We start from the raw sequence: 23,055 nt of genomic DNA, 5'->3' as shown, positions 1-23,055 counted from the left end.
AGCTGCTTCATCAATGACCTTCCCTCCATTATAAGGTCAGAAATGGGGATGTTCGCTGATGACTGCACAGTGTTCAGTTCCATTCGCAACCCTTCAAATAATGAAGCAGTCCGTGCCCACATGCAGCAAGACCTGGACAACATCCAGGCTTGGCTGATAAGGGGCAAGTAACCTTCGCGCCAGACAAACACCAGGCAATGACTATTTTCAAAAAGAAAGAGTCTAACCACCTCCCCTTGACATTCAACGTCATTACCATCGCTGAATCCCCCTCCATCAACATCCTGGGGGTCACCATTGATCAGAAACTCAACTGGATCAGCCACAAAAATATTGTGGCTACAAGAGGAGGTCAGAGGCTGGGTATTCTGCGGCGAGTAACTCGCCTCCTGACTCCCCAAAGCCTTTCCACCATCTACAAGGCACAAGTCAGGAGTTTGATGGAACACTCTCCACTTGCCTGGATGAGTGCAGCTCCAACAACACTCAAGAAGCTCGACACCATCCAGGACAAAGCAGCCCGCTTGATTGGCACCCCATCCACCACCCTAAACATTCACTCCCTTCACCACTGGTGCACTGTGGCTGCAGTGTGTATCACCCACAGGATGCACTGCAGCAACTCACCAAGGCTTCTTCGACAGCACCTCCCAAACCTGCGATCTCTACCACCTAGAAGGACAAGAACAGCTGGCACATGGGAACAACACTACCTGCACGTTCCCCTCCAAGTCACACACCATCCCGACTTGGAAATATATCACCGTTCCTTCATCGTCGCTGTATCACAATCCTGGAACTCCCTTCCTAACAGCACTGTGGGAGAACCGTCACCACACGAACTGCAGCGGTTCAAGAAGGCGGCTCACCACCACTTTTTCAAGGGCAATTAGGAATGGGCAATAAAATGCTGGCCTTGCCAGCGTTGCTCACGTCCCATGAACGAATAAAAAAAATGCAGAAAAATGATTTCTTCTGGAGGGGGAATCCAGAACAAGAGGGAATAAGAAATAGGAGCAGGAGTGGGCCATATGGCCCCTCGAGCCTGCTCTGCCATTCGGTAAGAACATGGCTGATCTTCTACCTTGACTCCACTTTCCTGCTCGATTGTTTGATTCCCTCGGTGTCCAAAAATCTCTCGATCTCATTCTTGAATATATTTAATGACTGAGCATCCACAGCCCTCTGGGGTAGAGAATTCCAAATATTCACAACCCTCTGAGTGAAGAAATTTTTCCTCATCTCAGTCCTAAATGGCCGATCCCTTATCCCGAGACTATGTCCCCAAGTTCTAGATTCTCCAGCCAGGGGAAACAGCCTCTCAGCATCTACCCTGTCAAGCCCTCCAAGAATTTGAGACATTTCAATGAGATCACCTCTCATTCTTCTAAACTCCGGAGAATATAGGGCCATTCTGCTCACTCTCTCCTCATACAAGAACTCTCTCATCCCAGGAATCAATCTAGTGAACCTTCGTTGCACCCCTTCTAAGGCAAGTATATCCTTCCTCAGGTAAGGAGACCAAAACTGTATACAGTGCTCCAGGTGTGGTCTCACCAAAGCCCGATATAATTGCAGCAAGACTTCCTTACTCTTATACTCCAACACCATTGCAATAAAGGCCAACATGCCATTTGCTTTCCTAATTGTTTGCTGGACCTGCATATTAACTTTCTGTGATCTGTGTACAAGGACACCGAAATCTCTCTCAACAACAACATTTCTTAGTCTCTCACCTATTCAAAAACTATTCTGCTTTTCGATTCTTCCGACCAAAGTGAAAACATTCACATTTCCCCACATTATACTCCATCTGCAAACTTCTTGATGATGTTAAAATGAGAGCTGGGTCATTTAAGAGCAAAATAAGGCAGCAATTTTTGACACAAAGGGTGGTGGAAATTACAAACTCACTTCCCCGAAAGGCTGTGGATGCTGGGGCTCGATTGAAATGTTCAATATTGAGATTGATAGATTTGTGTTGTGTGAGGGTTGAAAGGGACATGGAGCAAAGAAGAGTAAATGGAATTGTGGCACAGATTAGTCCTGATCCAATTGAATGGCGGAGCAGAATTGAGGGGCTAAATCGTTAATTCCAGTTCCTGAACCCAGTCACTGACACCAATCTCCTCCACTCTGATATAAACCAACCCCACAGTCACTGACACCAATCTCACTGAATGGTGGAACAGGCTCGAGGGGCTGAATGGCCTACTCCTGTTCCTAATGTTCCGATGTCACACTGAAGTTTCTAACATTCCTCTTCACAGTTCTTAATGCTCCCGATCTTGGTGTTGTCAGGAAATGTTGATCTTATGCCCTTGTACCCAAGCCCAGGTCATTGCTCTGTATTGAGAAGAGCAATGGTCCCAACACTGCCCCTGGGGGACACCACTGTTTACATCCCCACAGTCTGATAAAACATCCATTAACCAATACTCTGCCCTTCATCAAACTTCCCATCCACACTGACCCACTCCCTGTAATACCGTGAGCTTTAATCTGATCAACAAGCCTCCTGTCCGGCATCTTATCAAACACTTTTTAACAATCCATCTTCAAAACATCCATTGCATTTTATCCGCACACTGTGTTATTTCCTCCAATAATCCCTGCTGTCTGTCCTGAATTAATCCATTTTATCCCTACACTGTGTTATTTCCTCCAATAATCCCTGCTGTCTGTCCTGAATTTATCCATTTTATCCCTACACTGTGTTATTTCCTCCAATAATCCCTGCTCTCTGTCCTGAATTAATCCATTTTATCCCGACACTGTGTTATTTCCTTCAATAATCCCTGCTGTCTGTCCTGAATTAATCCATTTTATCCCTACACTGTGTTATTTCCTCCAATAATCCCTGCTGTCTGTCCTGAATTAATCCATTTTATCCCTACACTGTGTTATTTCCTCCAATATTCCCTGCTGTCAGTCCTGAATTAATCCATTTTATCCCTGCACTGTGTTATTTCGTCCAATATTCCCTGCTGTCTGTCCTGAATTAATCCATTTTATCCCTACACTGTGTTATTTCCTCCAATATTCCCTGCTGTCAGTCCTGAATTAATCCATTTTATCCCTGCACTGTGTTATTTCGTCCAATATTCCCTGCTGTCTGTCCTGAATTAATCCATTTTATCCCTACACTGTGTTATTTCCTCCAATAATCCCTGCTGTCAGTCCTGAATTAATCCATTTTATCCCTGCACTGTGTTATTTCCTCCAATATTCCCTGCTGTCTGTCCTGAATTAATCCATTTTATCCCTACACTGTGTTATTTCCTCCAATATTCCCTGCTGTCTGTCCTGAATTAATCCATTTTATCCCTACACTGTGTTATTCCCTCCAATATTCCCTGCTGTCTGTCCTGAATTAATCCATTTTATCCCTACACTGTGTTATTTCCTCCAATAATCCCTGCTGTCTGTCCTGAATTAATCCATTTTATCCCTACACTGTGTTATTCCCTCCAATATTCCCTGCTGTCTGTCCTGAATTAATCCATTTTATCCCTACACTGTGTTATTTCCTCCAATAATCCCTGCTGTCTGTCCTGAATTAATCCATTTTATCCCTGCACTGTGTTATTTCCTCCAATATTCCCTGCTGTCTGTCCTGAATTAATCCATTTTATCCCTACACTGTGTTATTTCCTCCAATATTCCCTGCTGTCTGTCCTGAATTAATCCATTTTATCCCTACACTGTGTTATTTCCTCCAATATTCCCTGCTGTCTGTCCTGAATTAATCCATTTTATCCCTACACTGTGTTATTTCCTCCAATATTCCCTGCTGACTGTCCTGAATTAATCCATTTTATCCCTACATTGTGTTATTTCCTCCAATGTTCCCTGCTGTCTGTCCTGAATTAATCCATTTTATCCCTACACTGTGTTATTTCCTCCAATATTCCCTGCTGTCTGTCCTGAATTAATCCATTTTATCCCTACACTGTGTTATTTCCTCCAATATTCCCTGCTGTCTGTCCTGAATTAATCCATTTTATCCCTACACTGTGTTATTTCCTCCAATGTTCCCTGCTGTCTGTCCTGAATTAATCCATTTTATCCCTACACTGTGTTATTCCCTCCAATAATCCCTGCTGTCTGTCCTGAATTCATCCATTTTATCCCTACACTGTGTTATTCCCTCCAATAATCCCTGCTGTCTGTCCTGAATTAATCCATTTGATCCCTACACTGTGTTATTCCCTCCAATAATCCCTGCTGTCTGTCCTGAATTAATCCATTTTATCCCTACACTGTGTTATTTCCTCCAATATTCCCTGCTGTCTGTCCTGAATTAATCCATTTTATCCCTACACTGTGTTATTTCCTCCAATATTCCCTGCTGTCTGTCCTGAATTAATCCATTTTATCCCTACACTGTGTTATTCCCTCCAATATTCCCTGCTGTCTGTCCTGAATTAATCCATTTTATCCCTACACTGTGTTATTCCCTCCAATATTCCCTGCTGCCTGTCCTGAATTAATCCATTTTATCCCGACACTGTGTTATTCCCTCCAATAATCCCTGCTGTCTGTCCTGAATTAATCCATTTTATCCCTACACTGTGTTATTCCCTCCAATATTCCCTGCTGTCTGTCCTGAATTAATCCATTTTATCCCTACACTGTGTTATTTCCTCCAATAATCCCTGCTGTCTGTCCTGAATTAATCCATTTTATCCCTACACTGTGTTATTCCCTCCAATATTCCCTGCTGTCTGTCCTGAATTAATCCATTTTATCCCTACACTGTGTTATTCCCTCCAATATTCCCTGCTGTCTGTCCTGAATTAATCCATTTTATCCCTACACTGTGTTATTTCCTCCAACATTCCCTGCTGTCTGTCCTGAATTAATCCATTTTATCCCTACACTGTGTTATTTCCTCCAATAATCCCTGCTGTCTGTCCTGAATTAATCCATTTTATCCCTACACTGTGTTATTCCCTCCAATATTCCCTGCTGTCTGTCCTGAATTAATCCATTTTATCCCTACACTGTGTTATTCCCTCCAATAATCCCTGCTGTCTGTCCTGAATTAATCCATTTTATCCCTACACTGTGTTATTTCCTCCAATAATCCCTGCTGTCTGTCCTGAATTAATCCATTTTATCCCTACACTGTGTTATTCCCTCCAATAATCCCTGCTGTCTGTCCTGAATTAATCCATTTTATCCCTACACTGTGTTATTCCCTCCAATAATCCCTGCTGTCTGTCCTGAATTAATCCATTTTATCCCTATACTGTGTTATTTCCTCCAATAATCCCTGCTGTCTGTCCTGAATTAATCCATTTTATCCCTACACTGTGTTATTTCCTCCAATAATCCCTGCTGTCTGTCCTGAATTAATCCATTTTATCCCTACACTGTGTTATTCCCTCCAATATTCCCTGCTGTCTGTCCTGAATTAATCCATTTTATCCCTACACTGTGTTATTCCCTCCAATAATCCCTGCTGTCTGTCCTGAATTAATCCATTTTATCCCTACACTGTGTTATTTCCTCCAATATTCCCTGCTGTCTGTCCTGAATTAATCCATTTTATCCCTACACTGTGTTATTCCCTCCAATAATCCCTGCTGTCTGTCCTGAATTAATCCATTTTATCCCTACACTGTGTTATTTCCTCCAATAATCCCTGCTGTCTGTCCTGAATTAATCCATTTTATCCCTACACTGTGTTATTCCCTCCAATAATCCCTGCTGTCTGTCCTGAATTCATCCATTTTATCCCTACACTGTGTTATTCCCTCCAATAATCCCTGCTGTCTGTCCTGAATTAATCCATTTTATCCCTACACTGTGTTATTCCCTCCAATAATCCCTGCTGTCTGTCCTGAATTAATCCATTTTATCCCTACACTGTGTTATTCCCTCCAATATTCCCTGCTGTCTGTCCTGAATTAATCCATTTTATCCCTACACTGTGTTATTCCCTCCAATATTCCCTGCTGTCGATCCTGAATTAATCCATTTTATCCCTACACTGTGTTATTTCCTCCAATAATCCCTGCTGTCTGTCCTGAATTAATCCATTTTATCCCTACACTGTGTTATTCCCTCCAATATTCCCTGCTGTCTGTCCTGAATTAATCCATTTTATCCCTACACTGTGTTATTCCCTCCAATAATCCCTGCTGTCTGTCCTGAATTAATCCATTTTATCCCTACACTGTGTTATTCCCTCCAATAATCCCTGCTGTCTGTCCTGAATTAATCCATTTTATCCCTACACTGTGTTATTCCCTCCAATAATCCCTGCTGTCTGTCCTGAATTAATCCATTTTATCCCTACACTGTGTTATTCCCTCCAATAATCCCTGCTGTCTGTCCTGAATTAATCCATTTTATCCCTACACTGTGTTATTCCCTCCAATAATCCCTGCTGTCTGTCCTGAATTAATCCATTTTATCCCTACACTGTGTTATTCCCTCCAATAATCCCTGCTGTCTGTCCTGAATTAATCCATTTTATCCCTACACTGTGTTATTTCCTCCAATAATCCCTGCTGTCTGTCCTGAATTAATCCATTTTATCCCTACACTGTGTTATTCCCTCCAATAATCCCTGCTGTCTGTCCTGAATTAATCCATTTTATCCCTACACTGTGTTATTCCCTCCAATAATCCCTGCTGTCTGTCCTGAATTAATCCATTTTATCCCTACACTGTGTTATTCCCTCCAATATTCCCTGCTGTCTGTCCTGAATTAATCCATTTTATCCCTACACTGTGTTATTCCCTCCAATATTCCCTGCTGTCTATCCTGAATTAATCCATTTTATCCCTACACTGTGTTATTTCCTCCAATAATCCCTGCTGTCTGTCCTGAATTAATCCATTTTATCCCTACACTGTGTTATTCCCTCCAATATTCCCTGCTGTCTGTCCTGAATTAATCCATTTTATCCCTACACTGTGTTATTTCCTCCAATATTCCCTGCTGTCTGTCCTGAATTAATCCATTTTATCCCTACACTGTGTTATTCCCTCCAATAATCCCTGCTGTCTGTCCTGAATTAATCCATTTTATCCCTACACTGTGTTATTCCCTCCAATATTCCCTGCTGTCTGTCCTGAATTAATCCATTTTATCCCTACACTGTGTTATTTCCTCCAATATTCCCTGCTGTCTGTCCTGAATTAATCCATTTTATCCCTGCACTGTGTTATTCCCTCCAATATTCCCTGCTGTCTGTCCTGAATTAATCCATTTTATCCCTACACTGTGTTATTCCCTCCAATAATCCCTGCTGTCTGTCCTGAATTAATCCATTTTATCCCTACACTGTGTTATTCCCTCCAATATTCCCTGCTGTCTGTCCTGAATTAATCCATTTTATCCCTACACTGTGTTATTCCCTCCAATAATCCCTGCTGTCTGTCCTGAATTAATCCATTTTATCCCTACACTGTGTTATTCCCTCCAATATTCCCTGCTGTCTGTCCTGAATTAATCCATTTTATCCCTACACTGTGTTATTCCCTCCAATATTCCCTGCTGTCTGTCCTGAATTAATCCATTTTATCCCTACACTGTGTTATTCCCTCCAATATTCCCTGCTGTCTGTCCTGAATTAATCCATTTTATCCCTACACTGTGTTATTCCCTCCAATAATCCCTGCTGTCTGTCCTGAATTAATCCATTTTATCCCTACACTGTGTTATTCCCTCCAATATTCCCTGCTGTCTGTCCTGAATTAATCCATTTTATCCCTACACTGTGTTATTCCCTCCAATATTCCCTGCTGTCTGTCCTGAATTAATCCATTTTATCCCTACACTGTGTTATTCCCTCCAATATTCCCTGCTGTCTGTCCTGAATTAATCCATTTTATCCCTACACTGTGTTATTCCCTCCAATATTCCCTCCTCTTTGTCCTTTATTAAAGTCCAGTTTTTTCCCTCGAGTTTGACATCAATCAGGTTTAAAATTGATGCAGAGTTTCAGCCAATGAGGGAGATCCGGGCTCAGCCCCGCCCACTCGGTGCCGCAAGTCCCGCCCCTCACCCACTGCCATTGGTTGGAGGACCAACCGCCCGCTCGGTCCTCCAGCCCCTCTCCGCTCTTCCTATTGATCCGGAGCTCCCGTCAATCACCCGGGCAGTGTGAGCTGAGCATGCGCGGCGGGCGGGGAGTGAGGCCGAGATCGTGTCGGCAACAGGTGAGAGATGGGCGGGGGGAGCGGGTTAATAAACCCCGGGGGAGGGGGCGGGGGCTTCACAAACCCCGAGTGCGGCCCCGGGCCCGAATATCAAACAGTGAACATTCTCCTCTCTCTCTCTACACTCCGGGGGCTCCGGTTCAGATCAGACCCGAAACTCAACACACGGCCCGCGGCCTCCGAGCATGCGCAGTGTCAGCGTCAAACCTCGTGACTCATCGAATCAGGGAGCGTCTGTAAATGAAGGAGAAATGGGGATCGGTCAGGGAGCGTCTGTAAATGAAGGAGAAATGGTGAATGGTCAGGGAGCGTCTGTAAATGAAGGAGAAATGGGGATCGGTCAGGGAGCGTCTGTAAATGAAGGAGAAATGGGGATCGGTCAGGGAGCGTCTATGAATGAAGGAGAAGTGGTGATCGGTCAGGGAGCGTCTATGAATGAAGGAGAAATGGTGATCGGTCAGGGAGTGTCTGTAAATGAAGGAGAAATGGTGATCGGTCACGGAGCGTCTGTAAATTAAGGAGAAATGGTGACTGGTCAGGGAGCGTCTGTAAATGAAGGAGAAATGGTGATCGGTCAGGGAGTGTCTGTAAATGAAGGAGAAATGGTGACTGGTCAGGGAGCGTCTGTCAATGAAGGAGAAATGGTGATCGGTCAGGGAGCGTCTGTAAATGAAGGAGAAATGGTGATCGGTCTGTGAGCGTCTGTGAATGAAGGAGAAATGATCGGTCAGGGAGCATCTGTAAATGAAGGAGAAATAGTGACCGAGAAGGGAGCGTCTGTAAATGAAGGAGACGTGGTGATCGTTCAGGGAGTGTCTGTAAATGAAGGAGAAATGGTGACTGGTCAGGGAGCATCTGTAAATGCGGCAGAAATGGTGACGGGTCAGGGAGCGTCTGTAAATGAAGGAGAAATAGCAACTGGTCAGGGAGTGTCTGTACATGAAAGAAAAATTATGAATTATAAGGGAGCATTTGTAAATAATGGAGAAATGCTGATGGGTGAGGGAGCGTCTGTAAATGAAGTAGGAATAAATACCGATCAGGGAGCGTCGGTAAATCAAGGAAAGATGTTGGGTCAGGGAGTGTCTGTAAATGAAGGAAAAATGTTGCATCAGGGAGCATCTGTAAAATAATGCAAAATGGTGATGGCTCAGGGAGGGTCTGTAAATGAAGGTGAGATGGTGTTGGCTCAGGAAACATCTGTAAGTGAAGGTAACATCGTGACCAATCAGGGAGCATCTGTAAAGGAAGAAGAAATTATGCTAAGTCAGGGAGTGTCTGTAAATGAAGGACAAATGGTGAACGGTCAGGGAGCGGCTGTAAATGAAGGAGAAATGGTGACTGGTCAGGGACAGCTCTTCAGCAGAGCTGGGAGATATTGCAGATGGATAGCTTAGAAGGCAGGACAGAGTGATTGGACATGGAGAGAGAGAGCGAGAACATACAGAAGGAAAGTGGAGAACAGGAGGTGGGGAATTGAAAGAATTGATAATAACAGAACAGTAAAGGTGGTGAGAAAGTAGAGAAATAAAAGACATATACAAGACCCAGAGGATGTGAGAATAGTTAAAGCAGGTTCGCTAAGTTGGGGATGTTAGAGAATGCATTTATTTATAATTAGAAGTTTAATTTATTCCTGAAAATCAGTAAGGTTTTGGAACGTTAAAGTCAAGTTTCACAGATATATTAAGTGTTTTTAATATTTAAAACCACACACTGGTGGATGGTGACTGCGGACTTTAATATGATACAATTCTCAGCTCAGGATTCAGGTCGATCAAAGCACTTGAGACACTGCGGCTGAGAGCCTTTGAGCTTGAATATGAGTTAGAGACACTCCGACACATAAGTGAACAGGGTAAGGGTAACCAAGGAGAGGTAGAGAAGGAGGTCCTGCAGACCCTGGTCCTGTCCAACAGGTACAATGTACTTGCTACCTGTGAGGATAAGGATGCAGGCTGTGAGCTGGACAGTCAGAATGCTAACCATGACATGGTGGAGCAGGAGGCAGTCCAAGTGGGGGTGCGAGTGAAGAGCAGAATATAAAGGTTGTAATCATAGAGGATTCAATAATTAGGGGAACAGACAGCGTCCTCTGCAGTTGTGACCGAGAGTCCAGGAGGGTGTGTTGACCACCTGGTGCAAGGGTAAAGGATATCTCGGAGCAACTGGAGAGGAACATGGAAAGCGATTGGGAAGATCCAGTTGTCGTGGTCCATGATAGGACCAATGACACAGGGAAGAAAAGGGACTTTCGGTAGTTCGGAACTGAATTAAAAACAGGACAACATGAGTGGTCAGGGAACAAATACAGTTATAGAACATCAGTACAAAATGACTGTTAAAAGTAAAGTGAGGGGAACAATGACTAAAAGCAAATTAAAATACCTGTACAGCAATGTGCACAGCATCTGAAACAAAATGGGGGAACTGGAGGTAATAATTCAAAGGGAGGAGCCAGATGTGGTGGGGATAACTGAAAGATGGCAACATGAGGAACAGGTCAGGCAGTTAAATATTGCAGGATATAAAGTATTGAGAAAGAATCATGAAGGAAGAAGTGGGGGTGAGGGAGTGGGGTAGCTGTACTAATTAGAGACAACATAATGGCAACAGAAAAAAGGGATGTGGTTACATTAAAAAAGAAACAGAATCCACATGGATTGAGACAAAGGATAAGAAGGGATCGATCCCGTTAATAGATATAATCTACAGGGCACGGAATAGTGGAAGGGAAGTGGAGGATGAAATATGAAGAGAAATCTATAAAATGATTAAAAAACATCGAATAATAATCACGGCAGATTTCAACTCCCCCCAAATAAACTGTCAAGAAAAGGTGGGGAAAGGTGAAAGGGGAATGGAGTTTTTCCAGTGTGGACAGGACTCCTTTCTTACCCAGTATGTGGGAAGCCCAACAAGAGAGGAATCATTGCTGGATCTAGTAATGGGAAATGAACCAGAGCAGATAAGAGAAGTAAGTGTATGGGGAACATCTAGGCAATAGCGATCATAACATAATAACGTTTGAAATAATGATTGAGAAAGAAATAAGTAAGACAAAGACCAAAGTAATAGGTTGGAAAAAAGGATAATGTTGAGTGGATGCGGATAGAATTCGGGAAGGTGAACTGGGGAAAAATGACAAAGAGATAAAACAGCAGTGGGAAATATTTAAAATGGTGATCATTAGTGTTCAGGAGAAATATATTCCTCTAAAGAGCAGGAACAAACTCGCCAATAATGAAACACCATGGATGAACAAAGAGATCCGGTAAAATTGATACTAAAGGAAAAGGCACAGTCTAAGTAAACACAGTATAGGAGAGGACGACAAAAGGGAATACAAAGAGGTTAGGAAAGAAGTTAAAAACAATTAGGAAAACAAATAGGAACTACAAAATTAAATCATCAACTAATATAAAATAAATTGTAAAGTATTCTACAGACTTATAAATAACAAAAGAAAAATGAGCATAGGGATCGGGCCACTAAGTGATACACACAATTAGCTCACAGGGAATGACAGCAAAATCACTGAATTATTAATCAAAATTTTTCTTTGCCTCAATATTTAACAGGGAGACTAACGTGGTGCCCATGACATTAGAAGAAGAGATCCAACAAGATACAAAGACATTTAAGATAGAGAGGGGGGAGATAATTGATAAACTAATCAAACTTGGAGAGGATAGGACCCCTGGTCCGGATGGACTGCATCTGGGAATATTAGAAGAAGTTCGGGAGGAGATAGCGGAGGCACTATATCATTATATATATATATATATATATATATACAGTTTCATTCGAAAAGTGAATATTGCCAGAAGACTGGCAGACAACTAATGTAAACCTATATTTAAAAGGGAGATAGAACAAGTCCAGCGAACTATAGACCAGTTCGCTTAACCTCAGTGGTAGTAAAGAGAATGGAAACTTTGCTCAAAAATGTAACAGAAACATCGAGAGAAGGAAAATATAATAAAGAATAGTCAGCATGGATTTCAGAAATGAAAGTCATGCTTGACCAAACTTACTGAATTGGTGAAGAAGGAACAGAAAGAATAGACAAGGTTCATGCAGTAGATGTAATATGTTTGAATTTTCAAAGGCCTTCGATAAGGTGCAACATTGTGGGCTCGTGATTAAGGTCAGAGTGTGTGGAGTCAGGGGACAGCAGCAGAATGGATAGCAAGCTGGCTACAAAACAGAAAACAGAGCGTAGGGGTTAAGGGTAGTTACTCAGACTGGCAAAAGGTGGGAAGTGGTGTTCCATAGGGATCAGTGCTGGGAACATTGTTGTTCACAATTTATGTCAAAGATCTGGGAATCGGAAGTAAAATTTCAAAATTTGTGAATGTCAGCAAATTGGGGGGTGTATTTAATACAAAGGAAGAATGTGTCAAAATGCAAAAGAACATTAATAAATTTGCAGAATGGGCGTGTAATGGGAAAGACATTTAAAAACAGATAAATGTGAGGTGGTGCATTTTGTCGGAAGAATAAGGAGGCCACACATTGCTTAGATAATAAGAGTCTAGATGGGATAGAAGAGCAAAGAGATCTCAGGGTCCAGATACACAAATCACCAAATGGAGCGATTCAGGTTAATCGGGCAGTAAAAATGGCAATTTAAGCACTGGGATTTATTCCTAGAGGAATAGAATTGAAAAGCAGAGACGTTATGTTAAATTTGCATCGAACCTTAGTTAGACCAGGCTTGGAGTACGGTGCACAGTTCTGATCTCCATATTATAAAAAGGATATAGAGGCATTGGAGAAATTGCTAAAAATATTCACAAGGATTGTAACAGAACTGAGAGGATACAGTTATCAGGAAAGGCTGAACAGGCTGGGGTTCGTTTCTCCAGAAAAGAGAAGGCTGAGGGGTGACCTGATAGTGGTCTTTGAGATGATGAGAGGTTTTGATAGGGTCGATGTGGAGAAAACGTTTCCACTTGTGGGGGAGTCCAAAACGAGGTCGTAAATATAAAATAGTGGCTAATGAATCCAGAGTCAGCACCTTCAGAGGAGGAGGGAGAGGGAGGGGGACCAGTGAGTGTCGAACTGAACTCAGCACCTTCAGAGAATGGAGAACACTCAGAGCACATTGTAAATGTTGTGCTCGGTTTGGATTTCAGCACAGGAAGGAGGGAGAGTGTGTGGGATGGGGATTTGCAGCTTTGGGGAAAAAAACGGAGGAAAGAATGTTCCATAGAAATTAGAATTGTTTGTTCTGAATTTCTATCCTGGACTTACAGTGCTGACTTTTGTAAACTCCTTTTACAGGGTATTAGAAGGGGAGGATTTGCTGATGGCAAACTCAAACCAAACAGCATGTCAAGATCTGACAGAGTCACTCGATACATCAGGACCTGAATATCATCGGTCTTTGAATGTAGAAGGAGAAATGCTTGTCTGTTCAGTGTGACCGGCAAAGCACCGAGACACACACACCCGAGTGAGAGTGTTCCAGTGCACTGACTGTGGAAAGAGCTTTAACCAGTTACATAACCTGAAAAAACATCGCACCATTCACAGCGGGGAGAAACCGTACACGTGTTCTGTGTGTGGACGAGGCTTCAACTGATCATCCAACCTGGAGAGACACAAGGACACCCGGACCACGGAGAAACCGTGGAAATGTGGGGACTGTGGGAAGGGATTCAATTCCCCGTCCAGGCTGGAAACTCATCGACGCAGTCACACCGGGGAGAGGCCGTTCACCTGCTCCGTGTGTGGGAAGGGATTCGCTCAGTCATCCGGCCTCCTGAAACACCAGCGCACTCACACCGGGGAGAGGCCATTCACCTGCTCCGTGTGTGGGAAGGGATTCATTCGGTCATCCAGCCTCCTGAAACACCAGCGCACTCACACCGGGGAGAGGCCGTTCACCTGCTCCGTGTGTGGGAAGAGTTTCACTTGTTCATCCGGCCTCACTGAACACCAGCGCACTCACACCGGGGAGAGGCCGTTCAGTTGCTCTCAGTGCGGGACGAAGTTCAGGTATTCATCCAACCTCACTGAACACCAACGTGTTCACACTGGGGAGAGACCGTTCACCTGCACCGTGTGTGGGAAGGGATTCACTTGTTCTTCCCATCTCACTGAACACCAGCGTGTTCACACTGGAGAGAGGCCATTCGTCTGCTCCTTGTGTGGGAAGGGGTTCATTAAATTATCCCACCATCTGAGACACCAGCGTGTTCACACCGGAGAGAGGCCGTTCACCTGCTCCGTGTGTGGGAAGAGATTCACTTGTTCATCCAACCTCACTGCCCACCAACTTGTTCACACCGATAAAAGACCTTTTAAATGTTCTGAGTGTGAGAAGAGCTTTAAGAGCAGAAATGATCTGCTGAAACACCAACGCACTCACACTGGAGAGGGGCCGTTCACCTGCTCCGTGTGTGGGAAGAGATTCACAAATTCCTCCTCTTTTCACCCTTGCTTGTGTTCCACACTCTGGGCCTCGGCCCTTCCTCTGGGATTCTCACTATCAACAGGTGGGATTTGTTTGGAGACAGGATGTCCCAGATCTCCACCTTGAAAGGGACAAGGAGAGGACCTGATGGGCCGAATGGCACCGCCTGATTACATCACAGCAGTGCCTAACAACCAACCTCCCTGAGCCCTGCTCATTATGGGATGTTGAGCTCTGTCTGTTATCGGATAGGAAACAGGAGCAGAATTCGATCCAAGTCGAGCCCAGGATTAATGGGAAGAGGTACAGAATTAACTTATAGCTTATTGAGTAAGAAATGTCATTGTCCCGGACACTCTCTGTCCCTCAGTATCTGTGTCCGGGGGAGAAGCTGATGGGCTTGTGTTACCTTTGTAGGTGAATCTTTGTCGTCATCATGGTGATGGGTGTCTGTACTGGGAAATGGGATATTTGATCAATCAGAGCAGCTCTTGTCAGCATCTGGTACCTCAGGTCAGGGACAGCATGGGTTATATACAGAGCAAAGCTCCTTCTACATTCTCCCATCAAACACTCCCAGATCAATGACAGCACAGCTATGCTCCGTATCTAACCCGTGCTGAACCTGCCTTGGGAATGTTTGAGGAGAGAGTGTAGAGGGAGCTTTTCCATATATATAACCCGTACTGTTCGTGCCCCTGGAGTGTTTGTTGGGACAGTGTAGTTGGAGTTTTACTCGGTATCTAACCGGTTCTGTACCTGCCCTGGGAGTGTTTCCTGGGGCAGAGTACAGGGAGCTTTACTCTGTCGCTAACCCTTGCTGTACCAGCCCCTGGAGTGTTTGATGGTACAGTGTAGATGAAGCTTTACTCAGCATCTAACTCGTGCTGTACCTGCCCTGGGAATGTTGATGGGACAATGTAGAGATAGTTTTTCTATATCTAACACAAGAAGTACATGCCCCTGTCGTGTTTGATGGAACAGTGTCGAGGGAGTTTAGTCCGTATGTAACCCGTGCTGTATTTGCACTTCGGAGTGTTCGATGGAGCAATGTAGAGGGAGCTCTACTCTCTATCTAATCCGTGCTGTATCTGTCCTGCATGTGTTAGATGGGAGAGTGTAGAGGGAGCGTTAATCTATATCTAACGAGTGCTGTAGCTGCCCTGGGAGTATTTGATGGTTCAGTGTCGAGGGAGCTTTACTCTGTATCTAACCCGTGCTGCCTGCCCTTGGAGTTTTTGATAGGATAGTGTGGAGGGAGCTTTACTCTGTTTGTAACTCGTGCTGCACCTGCCTTGGGATTGTTTGATGGGACAATATAGAGAGCGTTTTTCTATATCTAATCCGTGCTTTACATGACCCTAGATTGTTTGATGGAACAATGTCGAGGGAGCTTTAATCTGTATCGAACTCGTGCTGTACCTGCCATGGGAGTGTTTGATGGGAAAGTTTAGAGGACGCATTGAGAGACAGAGAGAGATAAAAAGACAGAGGGAGAGGGGGAGATAGGCAGAGAGAAAGCGAGGGGGACAGATAGATAGAGAGAAAAACAGAGAGAGAGAGAAAAAGAGCGAGAATGATGGAGAGAGAGAGGGGGAGAGAGAGAGAGAGAAAAAGTCAGAGAGAGAGGGGAAGAGAGGCTGAGAGATAGAGAGGATGATGGAAAGAGATAGAGAGAGAAAAAGACAGAGAGGGCGAGAGAGGCAGAGGGATAGAGAGACAGAGAAAAAGGCAGAGACGGGGGAGCGAGGCAGAGGGAGCGAGGCACAGAGAGAGACAGAGAGAAATAGAGAAAGAGGCAGAGGGAGCGAAGCAGAGAGAGAGACAGAGAGAGAGGGGGAAAGAGAGAGAGAGGGGGAAAAAGGCAGAAGGAGAGAGAGGGACAGAGAAAAAGACAGAGAGAGAGACAGAGAGAGAGGGGGAAAGAGGCAGAGGGAGAGAAAAAGAAAAAGACAGAGGGTGGGAGAGAGAGAGAGAATAAGACAGAGAGAGAGTCAGTGGGACAGGGAGAGAGAGGGACAGGGAGAGAGAGGGACAGGGGGAGAGAAAAAGACAGAGAGAGAGGGGGAGAGAGAGAGAAAAAGACAGGGAGATGGGGAGAGAGGGTCTCCTGCCAGAAAGCGGGACGTGTGTCAGTGAGGGTCCTGCAGGGTGTTTGGGTGATGTGCCTGTCATGGTTGAATAGCTGCCAGTGTGTGTGACCTGTGGTTTGTGGGTGTGCGGCTTGCTACAGTGGTAATGTGTGAGGGTGAGAGGAAGCATCTGATTGAAAGAGTTTATTGGTCGATGGGAGATGGGGGACCCCTTGCCGGTGAGAAGCCATTAAATGGCCTCGAGAGGCCTGGCTGCTCGCGGGAATCGGGTAAATCACCAGGCAGTACCAATCCACTCTCTGCCTCTCTCCCCCTCTCTCTCCGTCTTTTTCTCTCTGTCTGTCCCTCTCTGTCTTTCTCTCTCTCTGTCCCCCTCTCTCACCTCCTCTCTCTGTCTCTCCCTCGCTCTCTCTGTCTTTTTTTCTCTCTCTGTCCCTCTCTCTCTCTCCCCGCTCTGCCTATTTCTCTCTCTCTCTCCGCTCTCTCCCCCTCTCTCTCTGTCCTTTTCTCTCTCTCTGCCCCTCTCTCTCTGTTGTCTCTCTGAATTTCTCTTGATTGAAAAGTACTCAGGTACGGTACGGCCCGTGTGTGTCTCAGTGTCAGCTCCTGTACATGTACAGTACACAGTGGGTAAATGGAACGATTCACTCCTGTCTGGTACTGTGCGGCCCGTGTGTCTCTCAGTTTCAGCTCCTGTACATGTGCAGCACACAGTGGGTAAATGGGAACGATTCACTCCTGTCTGGTACTGTGCGGCCCGTGTGTCTCTCAGTTTCAGCTCCTGTACATGTACAGTACACAGTGGGTAAATGGAACGATTCACTCCTGTCTGGTACTGTACGGCCCGTGTGTGTCTCAGTGTCAGCTCCTGTACATGTACAGTACACAGTGGGTAAATGGGAACGATTCACTCCTGTCTGGTACTGTACGGCCCGTGTGTTTCTCAGTGTCAGAGGGTGTGGGAAGCCAAGAGAGAGAGAGAGGAGGAGAGAGGGAGGGAGAGAAAAGGACAGAAGAGAGAGAGAGGGAGAGAGGCTGAGAGAGAGAGGGTGACAGAGAGAGAGAAAGACAGAGAGAGGGATGAGAGAGAGAGAGAGAAAGAGAGACAGAGAGAGATAAAAAGACAGTGAGAGGGGGAGATAGGCAGAGAGAAAGCGATGGGGACAGATAGAGAGAAAAACAGAGAGAGAGAGAAAGAGAGCGAGAATGATGGAGAGAATGAGGGGGGCGAGAGAGAGGGGGGCAGAGAGGCTGCGCGAGAGAGGATGATGGAGAGAGAGATAGAGAGAGAAATAGACAAAGAGAGGGGGAGAGAGGCAGAGGGAGAGAGAGGGATAGAGACACAGAGAGAGGGGGAGAGAGAGAGAAAAAAAGTCAGAGAGAGGGGAAGAGAGGCTGAGAGAGAGGATGATGGAGAGAGAGATCGGGAGGGAAAAAGACAGAGAGGGGGAGAGATGCAGAGGGAGAGAGAGTGCTCGAGAGACAGAGAAAAAGGCAGAGACGGGGAGAGAGGCCAAGAGAAAGAGAGTGACACAGAGAGAGAAAAGGATGGAGAGACAGGGGGAGAGAGGCAGAGGGAGCGAGGCAGAGAGAGAGACACACAAAGAGAGAGGGGGGAAAGAGAGAGGGGGAAAGAGGCAGAGGGAGAGAGAGGGACAGGGGGAGAGAAAAAGACAGAGAGATGGGGACAGAGAGAGAGAGAGAGAGAGTGAGGGGAGAGAGAGAGAGAGAGAGAGAGAGAGAGGAGAGAGAGAGAGAGAGAGACAAAAAGGCGAGAATGGGGAGAGAGAGGGTCTCCTGCCAGAAAGTGGGACGTGTGTCGGTGTTCTCAGGTACGGTACGGCCCGTGTGTGCCTCAGTGTCAGCTCCTGTACATGTACAGTACACAGTGGGTAAAAGGGAATGATTCACTGAGAGATTGCAATGTTGAGTGTAACGGTTATTTGAGGGGTTCAGTCCCTAAACGGGCTGTGTTTTGACAGACACTTTTTACAGTAAGGAGTTGAGTTTAGTTTAGGGAGGTGGGTACAATCCGTGTCTGGGACTCACTGGCCCTGTGAAATATTGAATTTTGCTCACAATATGGTGTGTTTGGATTAATAGGGGACAAGGTTTAACTACACTGGGCTGGATTGTTTTATAAATCTCTCATTGACTGGGTCTTTCAGACCAGGATGGGAGCTGCTTCTCTCTCTCTCTCTCTCTCTCTCTCTGTCAACACCCTGAGGCAGTGAAACACTCTCTGACAAACTGTTCACAGGAACCAACCCATCAGACATGGGGAATAGACAAATACCTGGGACTGGAAATGAGCCTCCCACCAACAGAGCAGAGAGAAGGAGGAAATCATCACACCTTCAAGATCTGGATCGGTTTTCGGAGCTTCGCTCCTTCATCAGGTGAGTGAAGAAGGGTTTCCATAAAAGCATCGCATTGGAGAACAATGTCTGGTGATTACAGATAATCTTTCCAACTGCCTGTTATCACCCCTCGGCAGAGAGATAATCACACAATCAAAGGTCCGAACACCATCCACTCCTTTGATTGTGTGATTATCTCTCTGCCGAGGGGTGATAATGGGCAGTTGGAAAGATTATCTGTAATCACCAGACATTGTTCTCTGACTAGATATGCGATGCTTTTATGGAAACCCTTCTTCACTCACCTGACGCAGGAGCTAAGCTCCGAAAGCTTGTGATTTCAAATAAAGCTGTTGGACTATAACCTGGTGTTGTACGACTCTGTACATTTGTCCACCCCAGTCCATCACCGGCATCTCCACATCATGGATCGGTTTTGTCTTTGGAGCAGGTTCTGGTTAATTTTACTGCTTTAAAGTTATGTTATGGGACCAGTGAAACTGAGACACAAACACCCACACACACATGCACACACAGACTGTATAGTCAGGAGACACGTGGCCCTTGTCCAGACATTGGGTTTGAATTGAGCTGAGCTGTGCCACAAATGAATATGGGATTAAAATCTCAAATTCCAATCAGTTTGCTCCCGAGCTTCCCCATGTGTCTGTGTGGTTCCATTACAATACAATTTCACATGGGGGCCCAAAATGGCTTCGGAATTAACACGATTTCTTTCTGAGTTGTCAGTGACCTTTTCAAAAATTAAACTTCAAACTAAGAAAACATTTGGAGGCTGTTTTCACATTTCGGCTCTCTGCGTGCTGCAGGACGCTCCCTGAAAGAGCTTTTAATTTCAATTAAGACCCGAGATATGTCACATTGTCAGCCTCCGAATAATAGTTTGATCCACTTTGTGTTATTTCTGAAAAGTTGCACTTGTAATGAACGAAGGGAGGAATTTGGGCTCGAACAGATGGTGATATTCTGGCATGACGGAGCTGGGCAGAGATGAGCGATTGGGTCCACAGCATTCCTGCCCTCCCCACCATCGAATTTAACTTATATTTTTGTATTGCTTGAAACAGCATGTAAGGGGTTAACTCCTGATACCATATAAAGTTTGTTACTGTGTGTCTCAGTGTCAGCTCATGAGAAAAAGACAGAGAGAGGGAGAGAGAGACAGAGAAAAAGGCAGAGAGAGGGGGAGAGAGGCAGAGAGAGAGAAAAGGACAGGGAGAGAGGCAGAGAGAGCGTGGCAGAGAGAGGGGGGAAACATATCAAAGTTTGCAGATGATACAAAGATGGGAGGGAAAGTGGAGAGTGAGGAGGACATAAAACACCTACAAGGGGATATAGACAGGCTGGGTGAGTGGGCGGAGATTTGGCAGATGCAATACAAATGTGAGGTTATGCACTTTGGCAGGAAAAATCAGAGAGCAAGTTATTATCTTAATGATGAGAAACTGGAAAGTACTGCAGTACAAAGGGATCTGGGGGTCCTAGTGCAAGAAAATCAAAAAGTTAGTATGCAGGTGCAGCAGGTGATCAAGAAGGCCAACGGAATGTTGGCTTTTATTGCTCGGGGGATAGAATATAAAAACAGGGAGGTATTGCTGCAGTTATATAAGGTATTGGTGAGACCGCACCTGGAATACTGCATACAGTTTTGGTCTCCATACTTAAGAAAAGACATACTTGCTCTCGAGGCAGTACAAAGAAGGTTCACTCGGTTAATCCCGGGGATGAGGGGGTGGACATATGAGGAGAGGTTGAGTAGATTGGGACTCTACTCATTGGAGTTCAGAAGAATGAGAGGCGATCTTATTGAAACATATAAGATTGTGAAGGGGCTTGATCGGGTGGATGCGGTAAGGATGTTCCCAAGGATGGGTGAAACTAGAACTCGGGGGCATAATCTTAGAATAAGGGGCTGCTCTTTCAAAACTGAGATGAGGAGAAACTTCTTCACTCAGAGGGTAGTAGGTCTGTGGAATTTGCTGCCCCAGGAAGCTGTGGAAGCTACATCATTAAATAAATTTAAAACAGAAATAGACAGTTTCCTAGAAGTAAAGGGAATTAGGGGTTACGGGGAGCGGGCAGGAAATTGGATGTGAATTTAGATTTGAGGTTAGGATCAGATCAGCCATGATCTTATTGAATGGCGGAGCAGGCTCGAGGGGCCGATTGGCCTACTCCTGCTCCTATTTCTTATGTTCTTATGGAGAGGGACAGAGAGACAGAGAAAAAGATGGAGAGATAGAGAAAGACAGGGAGAGAAAAAGACAGAGGGTGAGGGGGAGAGAGAGAGAATAAGACAGACAGAGAGAGAAAGAAAATTACAGACCGGGGAGAGAGGCAGAGAGAGAGAGAGAGAAAGAGGGACGGGGGAGAGAAAAAGACAGAGACATGGGGCCAGAGAGAGAGAGGGAAAGAATCAGAGAGAGAAAGAGGCAAAGAGATGGGGAGAGAGGCAGAGAGAGAGAGAGTGAAGGGGATAGAAAGAGAGATGGGAGAGAGACAGATAAAAAGGCAGAGAGAGGGGGAGAGAGGCTGAGAGAGAGAGAGAGAGGGACAGAGAGAAAAAGACAGAGAGAGGGAGAAGAGAGAGAGAGGGACTCCCTGCCAGAAAGTGGGACATGTGTCAGTGAGGGTCCTGCAGGGTGTTTGGGTGATGTGCCTGTCATGGTCGAATAGCTGCCAATGTGTGTGACCTGTGAGTTGTGGGTGTGCGGCTTGCAACAGTGGTAATGTGTGAGGGTGAGAGGAAGCATCTGATTGAAAGAGTTTATTGAGAGGTGGGAGATGGGGGCCCCACCTTGCTGGTGAGAAGCCATTAAACAGCCCAGAGAGGCCTGGCTGCTCACGGGAATCGGGTAAATCACCAGGCAGTACCAATCCACCCTCTGCCTCTCTCTCTGTCCCTCTCAGAGACCGTGTCTCAGTGTCAGCTCCTGTACATGTACAGCACACAGTGGGTAAAAGGGAACGATTCACTCCTGTCTGGTACTGTACGGCCCGTGTGTGTCTCAGTGTCAGAGGTTATGAGAGGCCGAGAGGGGGAGAGAGAGGCCAAGACAGAGAGAGGGTGACAGATAAAGAGAGAGAGAGAGAAAGACAGACAGAGGGGGAGAGAGAGGGACAGAGAGAGAGATAGGGAGAGAGACAGAGAGAGTAAAAAAACAGAGGGAGAGGGGGAGATAGGCAGAGAGAAAGCAACGGGGACAGATAGATAGAGAGAAAAACAGAGAGAGAGAAAGAGAGCGAGAATGATGGAGAGAGAGTAGGGGAGAGAGAGAGGGGAAGAGAGCCTTTGAGAGAGGATGATGGAGAGAGAGATAGAGAGAGAAAAAGGCAGACAGAGGGGAGAGTCAAAGCAGAGGGAGAGGTATAGAGAGACAGAAAAAGGCAGAGATGGGGAGAGAGTGACAGAGAGAGAGTGTGACAGAGAGAGAGAGTGACAGAGAGAGAGAGTGACAGAGAGAGAGAGAGTGACAGAGAGAGAGAGAGAGTGACAGAGAGAGAGAGAGAGTGACAGAGAGAGAGAGAGAGTGACAGAGAGAGAGAGAGAGTGACAGAGAGAGAGAGAGAGTGACAGAGAGAGAGAGAGTGACAGAGAGAGAGAGAGAGTGACAGAGAGAGAGAGAGAGTGACAGAGAGAGAGAGAGAGTGACAGAGAGAGAGAGAGAGAGTGACAGAGAGAGAGAGAGAGTGACAGAGAGAGAGAGAGAGTGACAGAGAGAGAGAGAGAGTGACAGAGAGAGAGAGAGAGTGACAGAGAGAGAGAGAGAGTGACAGAGAGAGAGAGAGAGTGACAGAGAGAGAGAGAGAGTGACAGAGAGAGAGAGAGAGAGTGACAGAGAGAGAGAGAGAGTGACAGAGAGAGAGAGAGAGTGACAGAGAGAGAGAGAGAGTGACAGAGAGAGAGAGAGAGAGTGACAGAGAGAGAGAGAGAGTGACAGAGAGAGAGAGAGAGTGACAGAGAGAGAGAGAGAGAGTA

At 45.5% G+C, this 23,055-nt stretch overlaps 1 pseudogene; it reads left to right on the top strand.

Moving 5' to 3' along the window:
- Positions 1–14,684, top strand: part of LOC137316605 (zinc finger protein 135-like) — a 32,318-nt pseudogene extending 17,634 nt beyond the window's left edge.
- Positions 14,685–23,055: the final 8,371 nt, after the last annotated feature.

Source organism: Heptranchias perlo, unplaced genomic scaffold (assembly GCF_035084215.1).
Source record: "Heptranchias perlo isolate sHepPer1 unplaced genomic scaffold, sHepPer1.hap1 HAP1_SCAFFOLD_591, whole genome shotgun sequence".
Classification (NCBI taxonomy): domain Eukaryota; kingdom Metazoa; phylum Chordata; class Chondrichthyes; order Hexanchiformes; family Hexanchidae; genus Heptranchias; species Heptranchias perlo.
The sequence above is the reverse complement of the archived record's forward strand: the minus strand, read 5'-3'. Positions and strand labels throughout refer to the sequence as shown.